At 31.2% G+C, this 12,534-nt stretch overlaps 2 long non-coding RNA genes across 2 annotated transcripts; both read right to left on the reverse strand.

The window, feature by feature from the left end:
• Positions 1-1,220: 1,220 nt before the first annotated feature.
• On the reverse strand, positions 1,221-7,138 carry LOC134275487 (uncharacterized). The gene is made up of 3 exons (XR_009993830.1): positions 7,077-7,138; positions 6,869-6,914; positions 1,221-1,323 (listed from the first exon to the last, which is right to left on the reverse strand). It is a non-coding gene; the product is annotated as an uncharacterized LOC134275487 (long non-coding RNA).
• Positions 7,139-8,200: 1,062 nt separating this feature from the next.
• Positions 8,201-10,275, reverse strand: LOC134275488 (uncharacterized). Its single transcript, XR_009993831.1, has 3 exons — positions 10,191-10,275; positions 8,649-8,730; positions 8,201-8,473 (listed from the first exon to the last, which is right to left on the reverse strand). It is a non-coding gene; the product is annotated as an uncharacterized LOC134275488 (long non-coding RNA).
• Between the last annotated feature and the right edge of the window lie 2,259 nt (positions 10,276-12,534).

The following is a 12,534-nucleotide window of genomic DNA, read 5'->3' on the forward strand; positions in this document are numbered from 1 at the left end:
CCAGGTCGAGGTCCTTATTTCACCTTGTTGAACTCAAATAGGGTAATGAATTGTTTTATTATACCGATATATATTGAAAAGTATGAATCTATAACTGTTATCTATTCTTTCTTTTAACGGAATCGGGATTCGCAATACTGCGTATAGTGAAGTTGTTTACACTGACGTCTGCAAGTCGTGTAAGTTTTTGCACCATGGTTTACTGAATAAAACAATATATGGTTGATAGCGACATGTCTTGTCATAACTAACGATTACGTTTCCTCCACACAGTCAAAATCTAACACAGAATTCAACTTTTTAAAGAGCCGCTTCTACATTCAATTGAACTGAATTGTAACGGTATTTCGAAATGAGTAAACCGTTTAATTAAGGATATAATTTTACCGTATTCTGTATGGTAATGCAAAACAGACCATGCACACCTTTAAAAACATGTTATTTTTCTCGAATAATTATCATTTTATGCATTAACTTCACTCAAAGAGGATTTTTTTGATTAAGAGGTCATTATTAAGCGTTTATTAATTATAATTACCAGGGTCATTATATCCCATGTGCAATGATTCCTAGGTCATTATTTTTGTTAACAGTAATATTTGGAGTCATTGTTGTGTTTTAAAGTTTTCGTACCAGCCAATCAAATTCGACTATTATCAATGGAGGTATGATAATGTTAATTTAACAACCAAGCTCTATGATAAACGTGATAACTTTTATTTTTTTTATTGTCAACTTTTCATTAACTTTATATCTTTGTTGTTTCTACGTACGAAAAATTTCTAAAACGAGGTAAATTATTGACTAAGATGATTTAACAAGAATTTAAGCAGTCTCGTTTAAAGTCATCATTTCGTTTGTTCTATAGTCGGTACAATGACCTTGTAAGCAGATACAATTTATCATTGAGTCACATGTTGACTAATGTTTTTCATACTTATTGTAAGTCTATTATTATTGCACTGAATTGACGACAGATTTTTCCATTGTTTCCCGATCGTGACAAAGAGCACAAAGCTGGCGTGACCGGTCAGTAGGGGATGCTCACTCCTCCATGGCACCTGATCCCACCTCCGATTTTTTTTTTTTGGGGGGGGGTCGTGTTTACTCTGCTCCTATTTTGTATCGATTTATTGACTTTTGACCTTTAATATATACTGTTCGTTATATGTTTCAAACTGTAGTATTTGCCACTCCCAACTGCCCAGTAATTCAGTTACCAAATTGCCTGGATTGTAGTGGTTGTAACAGTTTTCTTGGCTGGTTGCGTTTTCTGGTATTAACATACAGTTCTTCTTGAAATTCATTCACATAATCCCTGTCCTGCATTAAAAATTATGCGAACATTTTAAAGGGAATAATTAAACAGATGAGGCCTAGGCCAACATTAAAATATTGTTTTTGCCCCCTCCTGACTCAGGATGAAAAAATATAGAATAAAACAGTTCGATCGGTAGGAAAGGTTTTATTTCTGTTTCAATATTTAATTATTCAAATATATTTCCAAAATACATAAAAAAATATCGAGTAGGGACAAATTAGCCGGCCGGTGTCGCATAATATATGGTCCGCCTCGTTTAAAGGTCCGGCCGGACCAAATACGATAACATATTTGGTCCGCCTGGCTCTATAAGAAAAGGTCCGCCCTCGGCCTTTTATACAAATTGTATGCATGTGGTTCATTCGATATTAATTGAAAAACTATTCTTTTAAAATTAATTAAGGATATATAGTCGTATTAATAGCTAGTGTTTTCTCCAAGAAAATGTTGTAAACAATAAGTAAGAAATCGAAATTAATACATAAATAAAGGAATGTATAGATTTATTGATCGGGTTTCCTGTCGGGAAGATGGGACATGCTTCTCTTGTCGTTTAAATTATTACACTAATGTCAACATTATCATTAAAAATATTAAGAATACAAATGTACATACATTTACCTTCACCGCCTTGTTTACTGGCAGATTAATCAGCATTGAATGAACAGATAAATGTTCGTAAGTCCAACACGAATCAATTAGTTACACTCTCTTTCCTATAAACATGATAAACGTTTGACTAATCCACTCACAAAAACTGAAGTTCACATCTTTCAAAATATATTTCTTTATAGTATTGATAAAAGAAATCTGTCATTCTTTACATTTAATGTTGTTGTAAATAACTGGAGGGTCACTAGCTGTGACAGGGGCTTATGTCACGGATTACTATCCAACACCCCTTATTGTAAAAACAACATGCCTACGGATTGGGCAGTTGGGGGTTAGCCTATAATTGTTGCGTTTGAGAAACCCTAAAGTACCATATCCCCTGTGTTTTTATAAGTTAACACTGTTTCTTACCTTTCAAACGTTAATGCCAGCGTCAGAGATATTCCGAGTGACGACGATACAGCCGTTTTCGAAGAACTTGACTGTGAAATATCTAATAAATAATAATAATACCTATTCAAAGGCTAATTATTATATCTACTAGATCTCTGAATTTCATTTCCTGAATTTTAACATTGCCGACAATTTTTGTTATTATTTCGGAATCCGACAATTTTATTTTCATTTTCGACATTATTTCTTTCTTTTTTTCTCTCAAATTTTTGGATTTTTTTTTAGGATACCTTTACGGCAATTAAGTTTAACATTTAATATTGTTTACTTCTAGTAGTAGTAGTAGTAGAAGTAAACAATATTAAGACTAGTTAATAAGTAAAGGAATCAGTTAAATGAAACTTCACATTCACAATACATGTACCTACATCTGTCCCAGGGTAAAATCAATCAAGTTTCTTTGACAAGAGCAAAGTCTTTTATTTGAATAAGTTATCTAAAATATTTTACCTTAAGGATTTTTATAACGGATGCATGAATTCTTTTTTCATGTACGAAAAAGTACTGACATGAATTTGACAAATGTCGGAGATGAAAACTTTTAAAATGTAAAAACTTAAAAATGTCGGAAATGAAAAGTTCAGAAAATTCCGGAAATGAAATGCGGCCTACTAAGTATTACTCCGGGAAAAAGGTAAATGTGCATTAATTGGCGAAATCAAACCAAATTAAGACTCGATAAATTGCTGGATTTATAATTTATGCCTTTATTTTTCATATTTAATATGCATGTCGCTCATATAAACTCTCTGTGCACTACATTTATGATATATTATTTATACTTATGTCTCTCGGTTTCGGTTTCAATAAAAATCCGAACATTTTATACCCCCTCCTAAATGTTTTTTTTTTTTTTTTTGGGGGGGGGGGGGGGGTTAATGGAGTGTAGTAAAATCACGCAGATACCTGTCAAAAAAGTTTAAAGTTTTAAAGTATACCTATATTCTACATATAAAGAGCTTGAGTTTAAAGAGACACAATTTCAGAAAAGAACACTGAGCATTTCATCCTCTATTGTAAAAATTATACTGAAATAAGAAGAGAATTATTCCATACTATTAAAAATAACAAAGGAGAAATAGACCTTGATAAAATTCTTTTTGGGGACCCAAACTTGGGTCAACAAAATAATATCAATATTGTCAAAGCCGTACATAAGTATATTAAAATTTCGAAAAGATTTTTTGAACAGTAAGCGTAACCATTCTGTATCCTTTACATCTCCATCCTTCTTTCATCTTTCCTTGCACTCCTATTCCCTACCTTTCTTATCTCTCTGCACCCTTTTCTTCCCTTTTTTTTTTTGCATTGTAGATTTATTTGTTGTTCATCACGTGTATATAAATTTGTTTTTCTTTGTTTGTGTTGGAGAGGACATTCTAAGTTGGAAAAACTTGTGTCTGATCCAATTGATTATATCAATAAAATATGTTTAAATTCAAAGAACGAAAGCACTTATGGGCCCTGGTAAAATGTGAAAAAATAAACAAAAAAAAGTTAGCAAACTCTTCATATCAAATCATTAATTGATCAATCATTAATTGATATCTAAACCATACCATTCAACAATTTTTTACGCTGAAATTCACGAAATATAAAGAACAAAACCATACAATGTGGTAGGGGTCAGCCGACTTTTGTGATCTTCTATTAATAGTAAATCGAGAACTGTCATTCATTTCAAAATTTTCGTTTACTATGAGCCTAACTTTGTACAAACTTGCGTGAATGGCAAAAGACGTATAATACATTTATAAAGCTTGTCTGAAAGTAGGAAATTTGCACACTATTAGGCTGGTACTTAAAATATTAATTAAGGAACTTCTAAACACTGCACACTAAAAAAGTTCTAATCTCTAGTTTTCAAGTAAGGAAAATAAACCCTGTCCAAAAATTTTCCCTAACATAAAAATATTTAAAATACAGAGGGCGGACCTTTTCTGATAACTGCGTTTTAAGGTCCGCCCTGTCTATTTTTCTAGCTAGTTTTCAAGCTACGAAAATAAACCCTGTACAAAAATTTCTCTTCTGACATGAATATATCTGAAATACAGAGGGCGGGCCTTTTCTGATAACCGCGTTTTAAGGTCCGCCCTGTTCCTTTCTCTAGTTTTCAAGCTACGAAAATAAACCCTGTACAAAAATTTCACTTTATGACATTAAGATATATGAAATACAGAGGGCGGACCTTTTCTGATAACTGCGTTTTAAGGTCCGCCCTGTTCCTTTCTCTAGTTTTCAAGCTACGAAAATAAACCATGTCTAAAAATTTTCCCTTTATAATATAAAAATATCTGAAATACAGAGGGCGGACCTTTTCTGATAACTGCGTTTTAAGGTCCGCCCTGTCTATTTTTGTAGTTTTCAAGCTACGAAAATAAACCGTGTCCAAAAATTTCACTTTACATGAAGATACTAGTATCTGAAATACAGAGGGCGGACCTTATGTTATACTGCGTTTAAAAACTTTAGAGTCATATAAGGCGTTTTTTTTATATGTTCAGACTAAAAATATAAAAAAAAAAGATTTTTCTATTTGTTTCGGTCTTTATATACCACTGTAAAGATAGGACCGCTGCATTTCATTTCCGGAAATCGACATGGCATTTCCGCCATTTCTTTATTTCATTTCCGACAATTTGTCTTTTCTTTTCTGACATTTATTTCTTTTTATTTCTTTTCATTTCTGGAATGCAAGGTACCTCTCCGGCAATTTAATGTTTACCAGGTACATGTATGTAGAAATGGAAATTTCAAAGAATTTATTATACACAACATTTTTAATATAAAAGTTCTGTATACATGCTGTATATACATCTGTACATGAAGCACTAAGTCTAGTTAACAGAGTTTAATGAGCATGCAATTTTTTCATCGTATTTAATGTTCACTAAATTAAATGTCAAAGACTGCGCCGTACATTGATTTACTAAACAGTCTATAATTTATTCTTTAAAATTTTTCATTACCGGAAAGCACCAAATTCCCGAAAAATGTCGGAGATGAACACTTTACTTAAAATGTCGGAAATAAAAATTAAAAAATTTCAACACACACAAAAAAAATCCTAAATAGAATGCAGACTTAAACATTTTATGAAAATCAAACAATTCAAATCAATCGCGTTTCATAAATATCCGAGATTTAAAACAATGGCCGATTCTTATCGACTCGGAATTTAAATATCAGACACAGTTTTAATTCAATTAGTTTGAATTTAACTAATAGAAACGTGGGGATATTTAAGTTCAATATCGGTGAAATTTTTAATTTGAACATAAAATTAAACCAAATCTCATGTAAATCTACGCTTAATCTTGTATTTTTAATTTTTAGCTCAGATACGCCATATTTAGCTTAAAATATTCAAATAAAGATTATACATGTATGGTTATAATTATTAAAAATGTCGCAGTTTTGAAGTGTACGCCTGAATATTTGGTTCCTTGGCATAATTTATTAATTAAAAAATCAGATCTATTAATATGTAAAGCTAACACATGACCATTAGGTTCACCGACCATTCAATGACAGCGCCATCTGCCGCGGGCTCTACCTGTGGGTACGGTAGGTACCTGTCAGATAAACAAATACGTCACACACCCATTGTTTTATTAGCTATACACACCGACAGATTTCACACCTTTAATCGTACTAATTTACAAAAAGCAAATTCTAAAGAAAAACAAACACTTGCAAAATAATTGTGGCATGATTTTTAAAGAAATCATGGCCCTAAACGGCACTGCTTAAAGCACACTATACGAGTAGATTCTTGTCTAGAGATACTTGTATGTTGTACAAAACATAAAACACAACAGGGTTAATCCTTCTTTCATCATATTGTATAAACAAACTATCCGGTAGCCTTAATTTCATATGTTAAAGTCAAGATTAAAATATTTTGCACCACCCGGACCTTAAAACGCAGGGGGACCTTTTCTTATACGGGCCGGACCTTTTCTTATAAAAGGCGGACCAAATATGATATCGTATTAGGTCCGGCCGGACCTTTAAACGAGGCGGACCAAATATTATGCGACACCGGTCAGGATAGGGGAAGCAAATATATTTTTTAAATGATCTCACTTTAAGTGAATGGCTTTAATCATATTACATTTTTACTTATTAAGAGATAGCACGTTACATTTTCTAATTTTTATTTCTTATTGAATAGTATTTTATGTTTGTTTTTTTATGTCATATACTTGACTAACAATTGACTGCTTTGTATATTACCAAATCTTGATTTTTGGAAAGTATTAAAAACGCTTTATAAAATTTGAGACACGAATATATAGTTGTATAATCAGAAAAAACACATCAATACTTAAAACTTGAATGAAAAAAGCGAAAAACACGATTCAAGGCTTCACAAGTGAGTTAGTAGCATTTGCTGGTGTAAATATTTTTTTTTCAATTGAAAATAGTTTAATAAAGATAATCTCGAATTTATTACGCAATTTCCTTGAATCCACTTACTTTAGCTGCTCTATTTTGTTGTCTTTCAATCACCAGCGAACTTCCACTTAAAGAAAGAAAATTTGTACTTTAATAAAATTTAAAAAAATAAACAAAAACAAAAACAAGCAAAACAAAACCAAACCAAACAAAGTCGATTTGTTCTATAAGGTTGTGTAGGAAAATGTTATTTTCATTTTGTTTGCGATAAAAGTTCAAAAATACTTACGGCAAGAGTGGAATAGAGAATGATTTTATGTCAAAGCTGTCATCAATGTTAAGATCTGTAAAATACATTGTATGATTATAATAAGAAAAAAACTGAATGTGAAATTTGTTTATTTTTTTTTTATTACAATCCGACTTGAAAATCGTAAATAAATATATCATTTATATTATTATATTAAAAAATGTGCAAGGTGTAGAATGGCTTGGAATGTCCCCAAAAGCGTTATCTTTGTAACCTTGTCTTAATTTCTGGCAGTTAGCTTTCGAGCAAAATCTCTTTTTAAATGGGCTAATGGTGATAATAAAAGATGTACATACTTTTGCCTGATTTTCTTTTGAATCGATTTTCGGTAAATGGATTTAAAAAAAAAAAAGAAATGTGGTAGAAAATGGTATAGAGACACAATTTTAAATTTTAAATGAAACATTCAGTAATTTTCTAAAACAATCCGGTTAACATCTATAATTATTTTGAGGCATATTCAGTATGCAAATGGAATTAGCGACTCTTGTCAGGACACTGCCATTGTTGCTTGACTAGGCCATGTGTTTACCGAAATGTGTATAAAATTAAACGTTTTTTTTTTATTTTCAGCATACTTAAGCTTGCATATCTAACGTACAAAAAAGTGGATGATGAAAAAAAAAACTGTTTACTATCATTATCGAGGATGACATAAACATCATGTGACATTTTTTTTTAATACAGTTTATCATTGATTTGTTTGCTATGTGTTTTGATATGGAAAAAAGCTTCAACATAAAGCATTAAAATAACAATTTATCATTGAGTCAAATGCTGACTGATGGTTTTCATACTAATTGTAAGTCTATTATTTATACACTGAATTAACGACGGATGTTTCCGTTATTTCCCGATCAAGATAAAGGTGCACACGGCGGGTGTGACCCGTCGGCAAGGGATGCTAACTCCTCCATGGCACCTGATCCCACCTCTGATGTTTGGAGGTCAGTGTTTGCTCTGCTCTTATTTTGTATCGTTATATGGACTTTTGATCTATAATACTTCTCGTTATTTCCATATGTTTCATGTATAATCGGAAATAAAACTTGTTTAAATCAATAATTTACAGTTTAACACACCTTTGAATAAAGCAACATGAATTTCTTCACTGTACCCCGACCATATAAAATTTTGAACATTAACTCTGTATCTTAAGCATCTTTGATAGTAACATTCGGAATCTATCAGGAAAATCCTCTTTGTTTTTGGAACTGCATATGGTATGGATATGTAATAATCTTTATGTAAATTCTTTTCAAGTTTTATACACTTTAGAGGAATAATGGAATCAACATTCACTTCCAAAATAACAACTGTCATTTGAAATTGGTCGCATTTAACATACACTGGTTTGAATCTCGTGATCCTAGGAACTGAAAGTACATATATACATTTTAGTAATTACAACATAGTAATCAAGCAATCCTAAATTGTATGCATTTTGTCTAGAAATCGACATTTTCGAATATCTTCAGCTGAAAACCGAATACAGGTAGAACTTGTCTTTAAAATAGTTCTTTCAAGAAGAGATACAAATCACATACATACCCAAGATAATCCATAGAAATAGGACAACAATCGCCAGCCCAACACCCAAAACAATGCCAATGTCGGTTCTGAACATCAAGATCTAGAAGTAAAGTTTTAAATGGTTGATTTGATTTGAAGCTTATTGTAAAAATGCTATTAAAGTAATTCCACCCTCCTATGATGTCATAGGTTTTTGCAAAAACTCTAATTAGTTGAAATTCATATCTAATAGAACAATATCTCTTGTAAAAATACTTTACAATAGGTGTAATGATAAATACTGTTAAGTTAAAGAATTGAATAAATGCATATTTTCTATATTTAATCAATTATTCAATCTTTAAAAAATGTTGACAAGGGCAATGACTCCTTCTTAGGTCTCTTCATTCAGGCATTTGCTTTATTGTAAAATAGTTTCCCTAATTTTCACAATTCAAAAGTATCTTTTAAGTCGGAAGTATTTAGGAACACTCAGCATCAGAATTTTACATTTTAACCAGTTTTCACATATTTTTCATAATACTGTTTGCAAAAAATGTGCGATTTTTTTTGTTGACATACACTTCTATTTATTTATGTTTCGCATCTTAAATAATATGGTGACCTATACATTTTTTTGCAAAAATTGTAAAGTTTAAAGTATATTAAATGAAAATAAAGCAGTTTTGTACTATGAACCTATAAAATTGTGATGGTGGAATAACCTTAAATCTTTATCTTTTTACAAGCTACAATGGGTCACATGTAGGGGATAATATAAAATAAAATATCTTTCACAAAGGAAAATAGTCAAACATTTATTATTATCATTTTTTTATTTTACTTCTAGTATGCACAATTTCTGTAGAATTTTTTTTTTCGGAAAAAATTGTATCAAATTGACAAACATGGAATTATTTAAAATTGCGAGGCATATTTAGGCCAATCATTCTTATTCAACAATTATTAAATATATAATTATCGGTTATCTTTATTTTCTTATACAGTTTATAATATTTTGTCGGATAGAATTATTGAATAGAATGATATGTAAATTCAAAGAACAGGAATTACACTCAAGAAAAAACAAGGTACATACATTTGGACCCCTATTAAGAAATAGGTTTTTCTATGTTGGGCAAAAAGTTGAGATGTTTCGTATCGTTTTTTTTCTTTTGTTTTCAGCTTATTTTCAGTTTGTACAAACCAGACGTCATAATTGCATGTAGATGCGTGGATCTAAATATGTGTTGAATTTTGATGATTTACGTTATTAAAGACTTCTTGATTCGACAGTTATTTTAAACAATACAACACAATACTTTTAATCAGCGCTTTAGTCATGTAAAATTATCTAGCAGACAAAATTTAATTGCTTAGTATTCTTAGATTATTTATTCACAAAATTTGATACTTTTTAGAGCAAAAAGGTATGGGCGGCGGAAAGGGTAAAAAAAAAACGTTAATGTAGAACTAACAACTTATTTTAAAAAAAAAAAGAAATACAAAATCAAAAGACACGATTGCAAAATCAACAGACTCCGATGCAAAACCAACGATCACCGATAAAATAAAACAGACCATATTTTCTGCGAATTCCAGTGCTTTCACTACAATTTATTGATACTTACTTTAAGAAAAAAGCCTTGGTCATCTGCATTATTAATAACATTGACCCAGTTATAATTATCAGTGCAGCAAAGAGTGTTAGGGATAGAAGATAAATACCTATAAATTTGTGTTATAGATAGTGAAAAATGTGAAGATAACAAACAGTGATTACCGTATAATCCCTATTCACCGCCCCTGGCGCTTAGAAAATTGGAAAAAAGGGGCGGTTATTTTGGTATTCTCTTTCTAATATTAAATGTCTTATTTTAACTTCAAAAAAACTTTTGAAAAAAAAAATAAATAAAAGGAACCACTACAATAATGTATTACTTTACTTAAAGTGAAGATAATCCACCCATATTATGCTAAATTAATAATTTTCCATTGAGAAATTGGATGTTAGACAAGTTTCATTTTCTCTTGCTTTAATTTTTTGATACAATTCTAGTTGATTCTAATCACTGTACAGGGGGCCCTTATTTCCTGAAAATTTAAAAAGACCTAAGGGTGCGTGTATAGGGGCAGAGGCGGTTGATAGAGATTAAACGGTAATTTAAACTAAAAATCCGAAAATGCTACTTTTACTTACTAAGCTTCTCTACTTACTCTCAACAGAAATATTTAAGCTTTCTTCAAGTCCATGAAAAGTAAACAAAGCTTTGTCGGTATTGCGACACGGCAACCAAGTTTATAGGGCCTAATCATACATCTCTATACTGTATAAGTATATATACCTAGATACTGTACCACACGACGTCGACTGATACGGCCGTATCACACAATGTTATAAATGCTCGGGATGTCTTTTTTTTACCGGAGCTACTGAAAAAAGCTTTTTTATGTTTCAAAAGTTAATGCATTACAAGAATTTTTTTGGTTTGATTTCATTAGTATATAATGCATTAAAATAACAAATATGGATAAATCATTCTCGGTAAAGGTTTGCAGTATCATATTTTTGACTTTTCATAAAATAAGCTTAAGGCCATCCTTTAACATCTGTTTACCCATTCCCGGCCGACAGCCTGAAAATGGCTCGACTCAAATCTTTTTTAATAACCTCAAGGAAGAAGGATATGGAAATAATGAACAGTATTCAATCTCAACGTCTATTAAACAATATAAAAAATAAGAGCAGAGCAAATACGGACCTCCGAAACATCAGAGGTGGGATCAGGTGCCATGGAGGAGTGAGCATCCCCTGCCGACTGGTCAAGGAAACATTTTTTTTTCTTTTTATTCCATAAATTTCTCATTCTGTCAATGTAAAAATTCTAGGGAAAAAGTTTTACCCATATACATGTACCTACCGATCCAACATTTATAACCCGCAGGCAAGAGGTGGTATAAAGATGGCCTTGCCTGTACATCAGACTGAACCATGCAGCACACATTTTTGATGGATTTTAGTTGGGTTTATAAAGGAGATTATTTTAATTCAACTTCTGATCATCAGTCTCTATAGTATTTAATAATATTTAAATACGCAGGTATAAACTGTTTGCTATCAGACGGTCCTTCATACGAGGGCTGTTCAATAAATAATGTCCTGACCTGTATGACATACAATACAGATAGCATATGACATTAAACTTGACTTTATTTTATTATGGAATCTTTAATGACTTCATAAGTTTATGTGACCACTTTGCATCACATAGTTTCATCTAGAGAAGCTGAGAAACAAGGACTATTCGAGACACTGCATTATAAATGAGTGGTAAAGAATTAGTTAACCAGAGTGAAAATAAAAGCTTCATTAAAGCTGCTGTAAAACTTGTTAAAAATCCCAAAGAAATATTCACCGAAATATGTAAAATTTACAGCAACCTGCCTGTTTTAAAGACAAATGAGCAGGTTGATTTCTTTGATAAAATATTATATAATGGGCATCAAAAATGGGTACCGTCCTTGCCAACAAAAATTATAACAACTTCTGTACTCTTTCCCAAATTTCAACAAATAATATTTGATGATGTATGATTGACTTTAAGAAACATAGCAAATTTGATAGGAATCATATCGGGAGTAGTTTACACTGTTTTTAAGAAACGTTTGACGGTAAAAACGCTTCGTACTCAAAGATCATCCTATATTTTGAAAAACGAGTGAAAACGACAGCGTGTATGAATGTCTTAACAATTATTTAAAAAAATTAGTAATTGGAGTTATCCGGTTTTTTTTTTTTTTTTTTTTTTTTGATATTCAAACAGATAATGGAATTTTAGTATATTGCTTAAAACCCTCAAAACAAAATTTACCATAAGATGCACTTGAGAAAAACAGCGAAGGTCTGATAAGAGCAAAAAGTATG

Source organism: Saccostrea cucullata, unplaced genomic scaffold (genome assembly GCF_032062105.1).
Source record: "Saccostrea cucullata isolate Sc308-1 unplaced genomic scaffold, CSIRO_AGI_Scuc_v1 ctg7101, whole genome shotgun sequence".
In the NCBI taxonomy this organism is placed as follows: domain Eukaryota; kingdom Metazoa; phylum Mollusca; class Bivalvia; order Ostreida; family Ostreidae; genus Saccostrea; species Saccostrea cuccullata.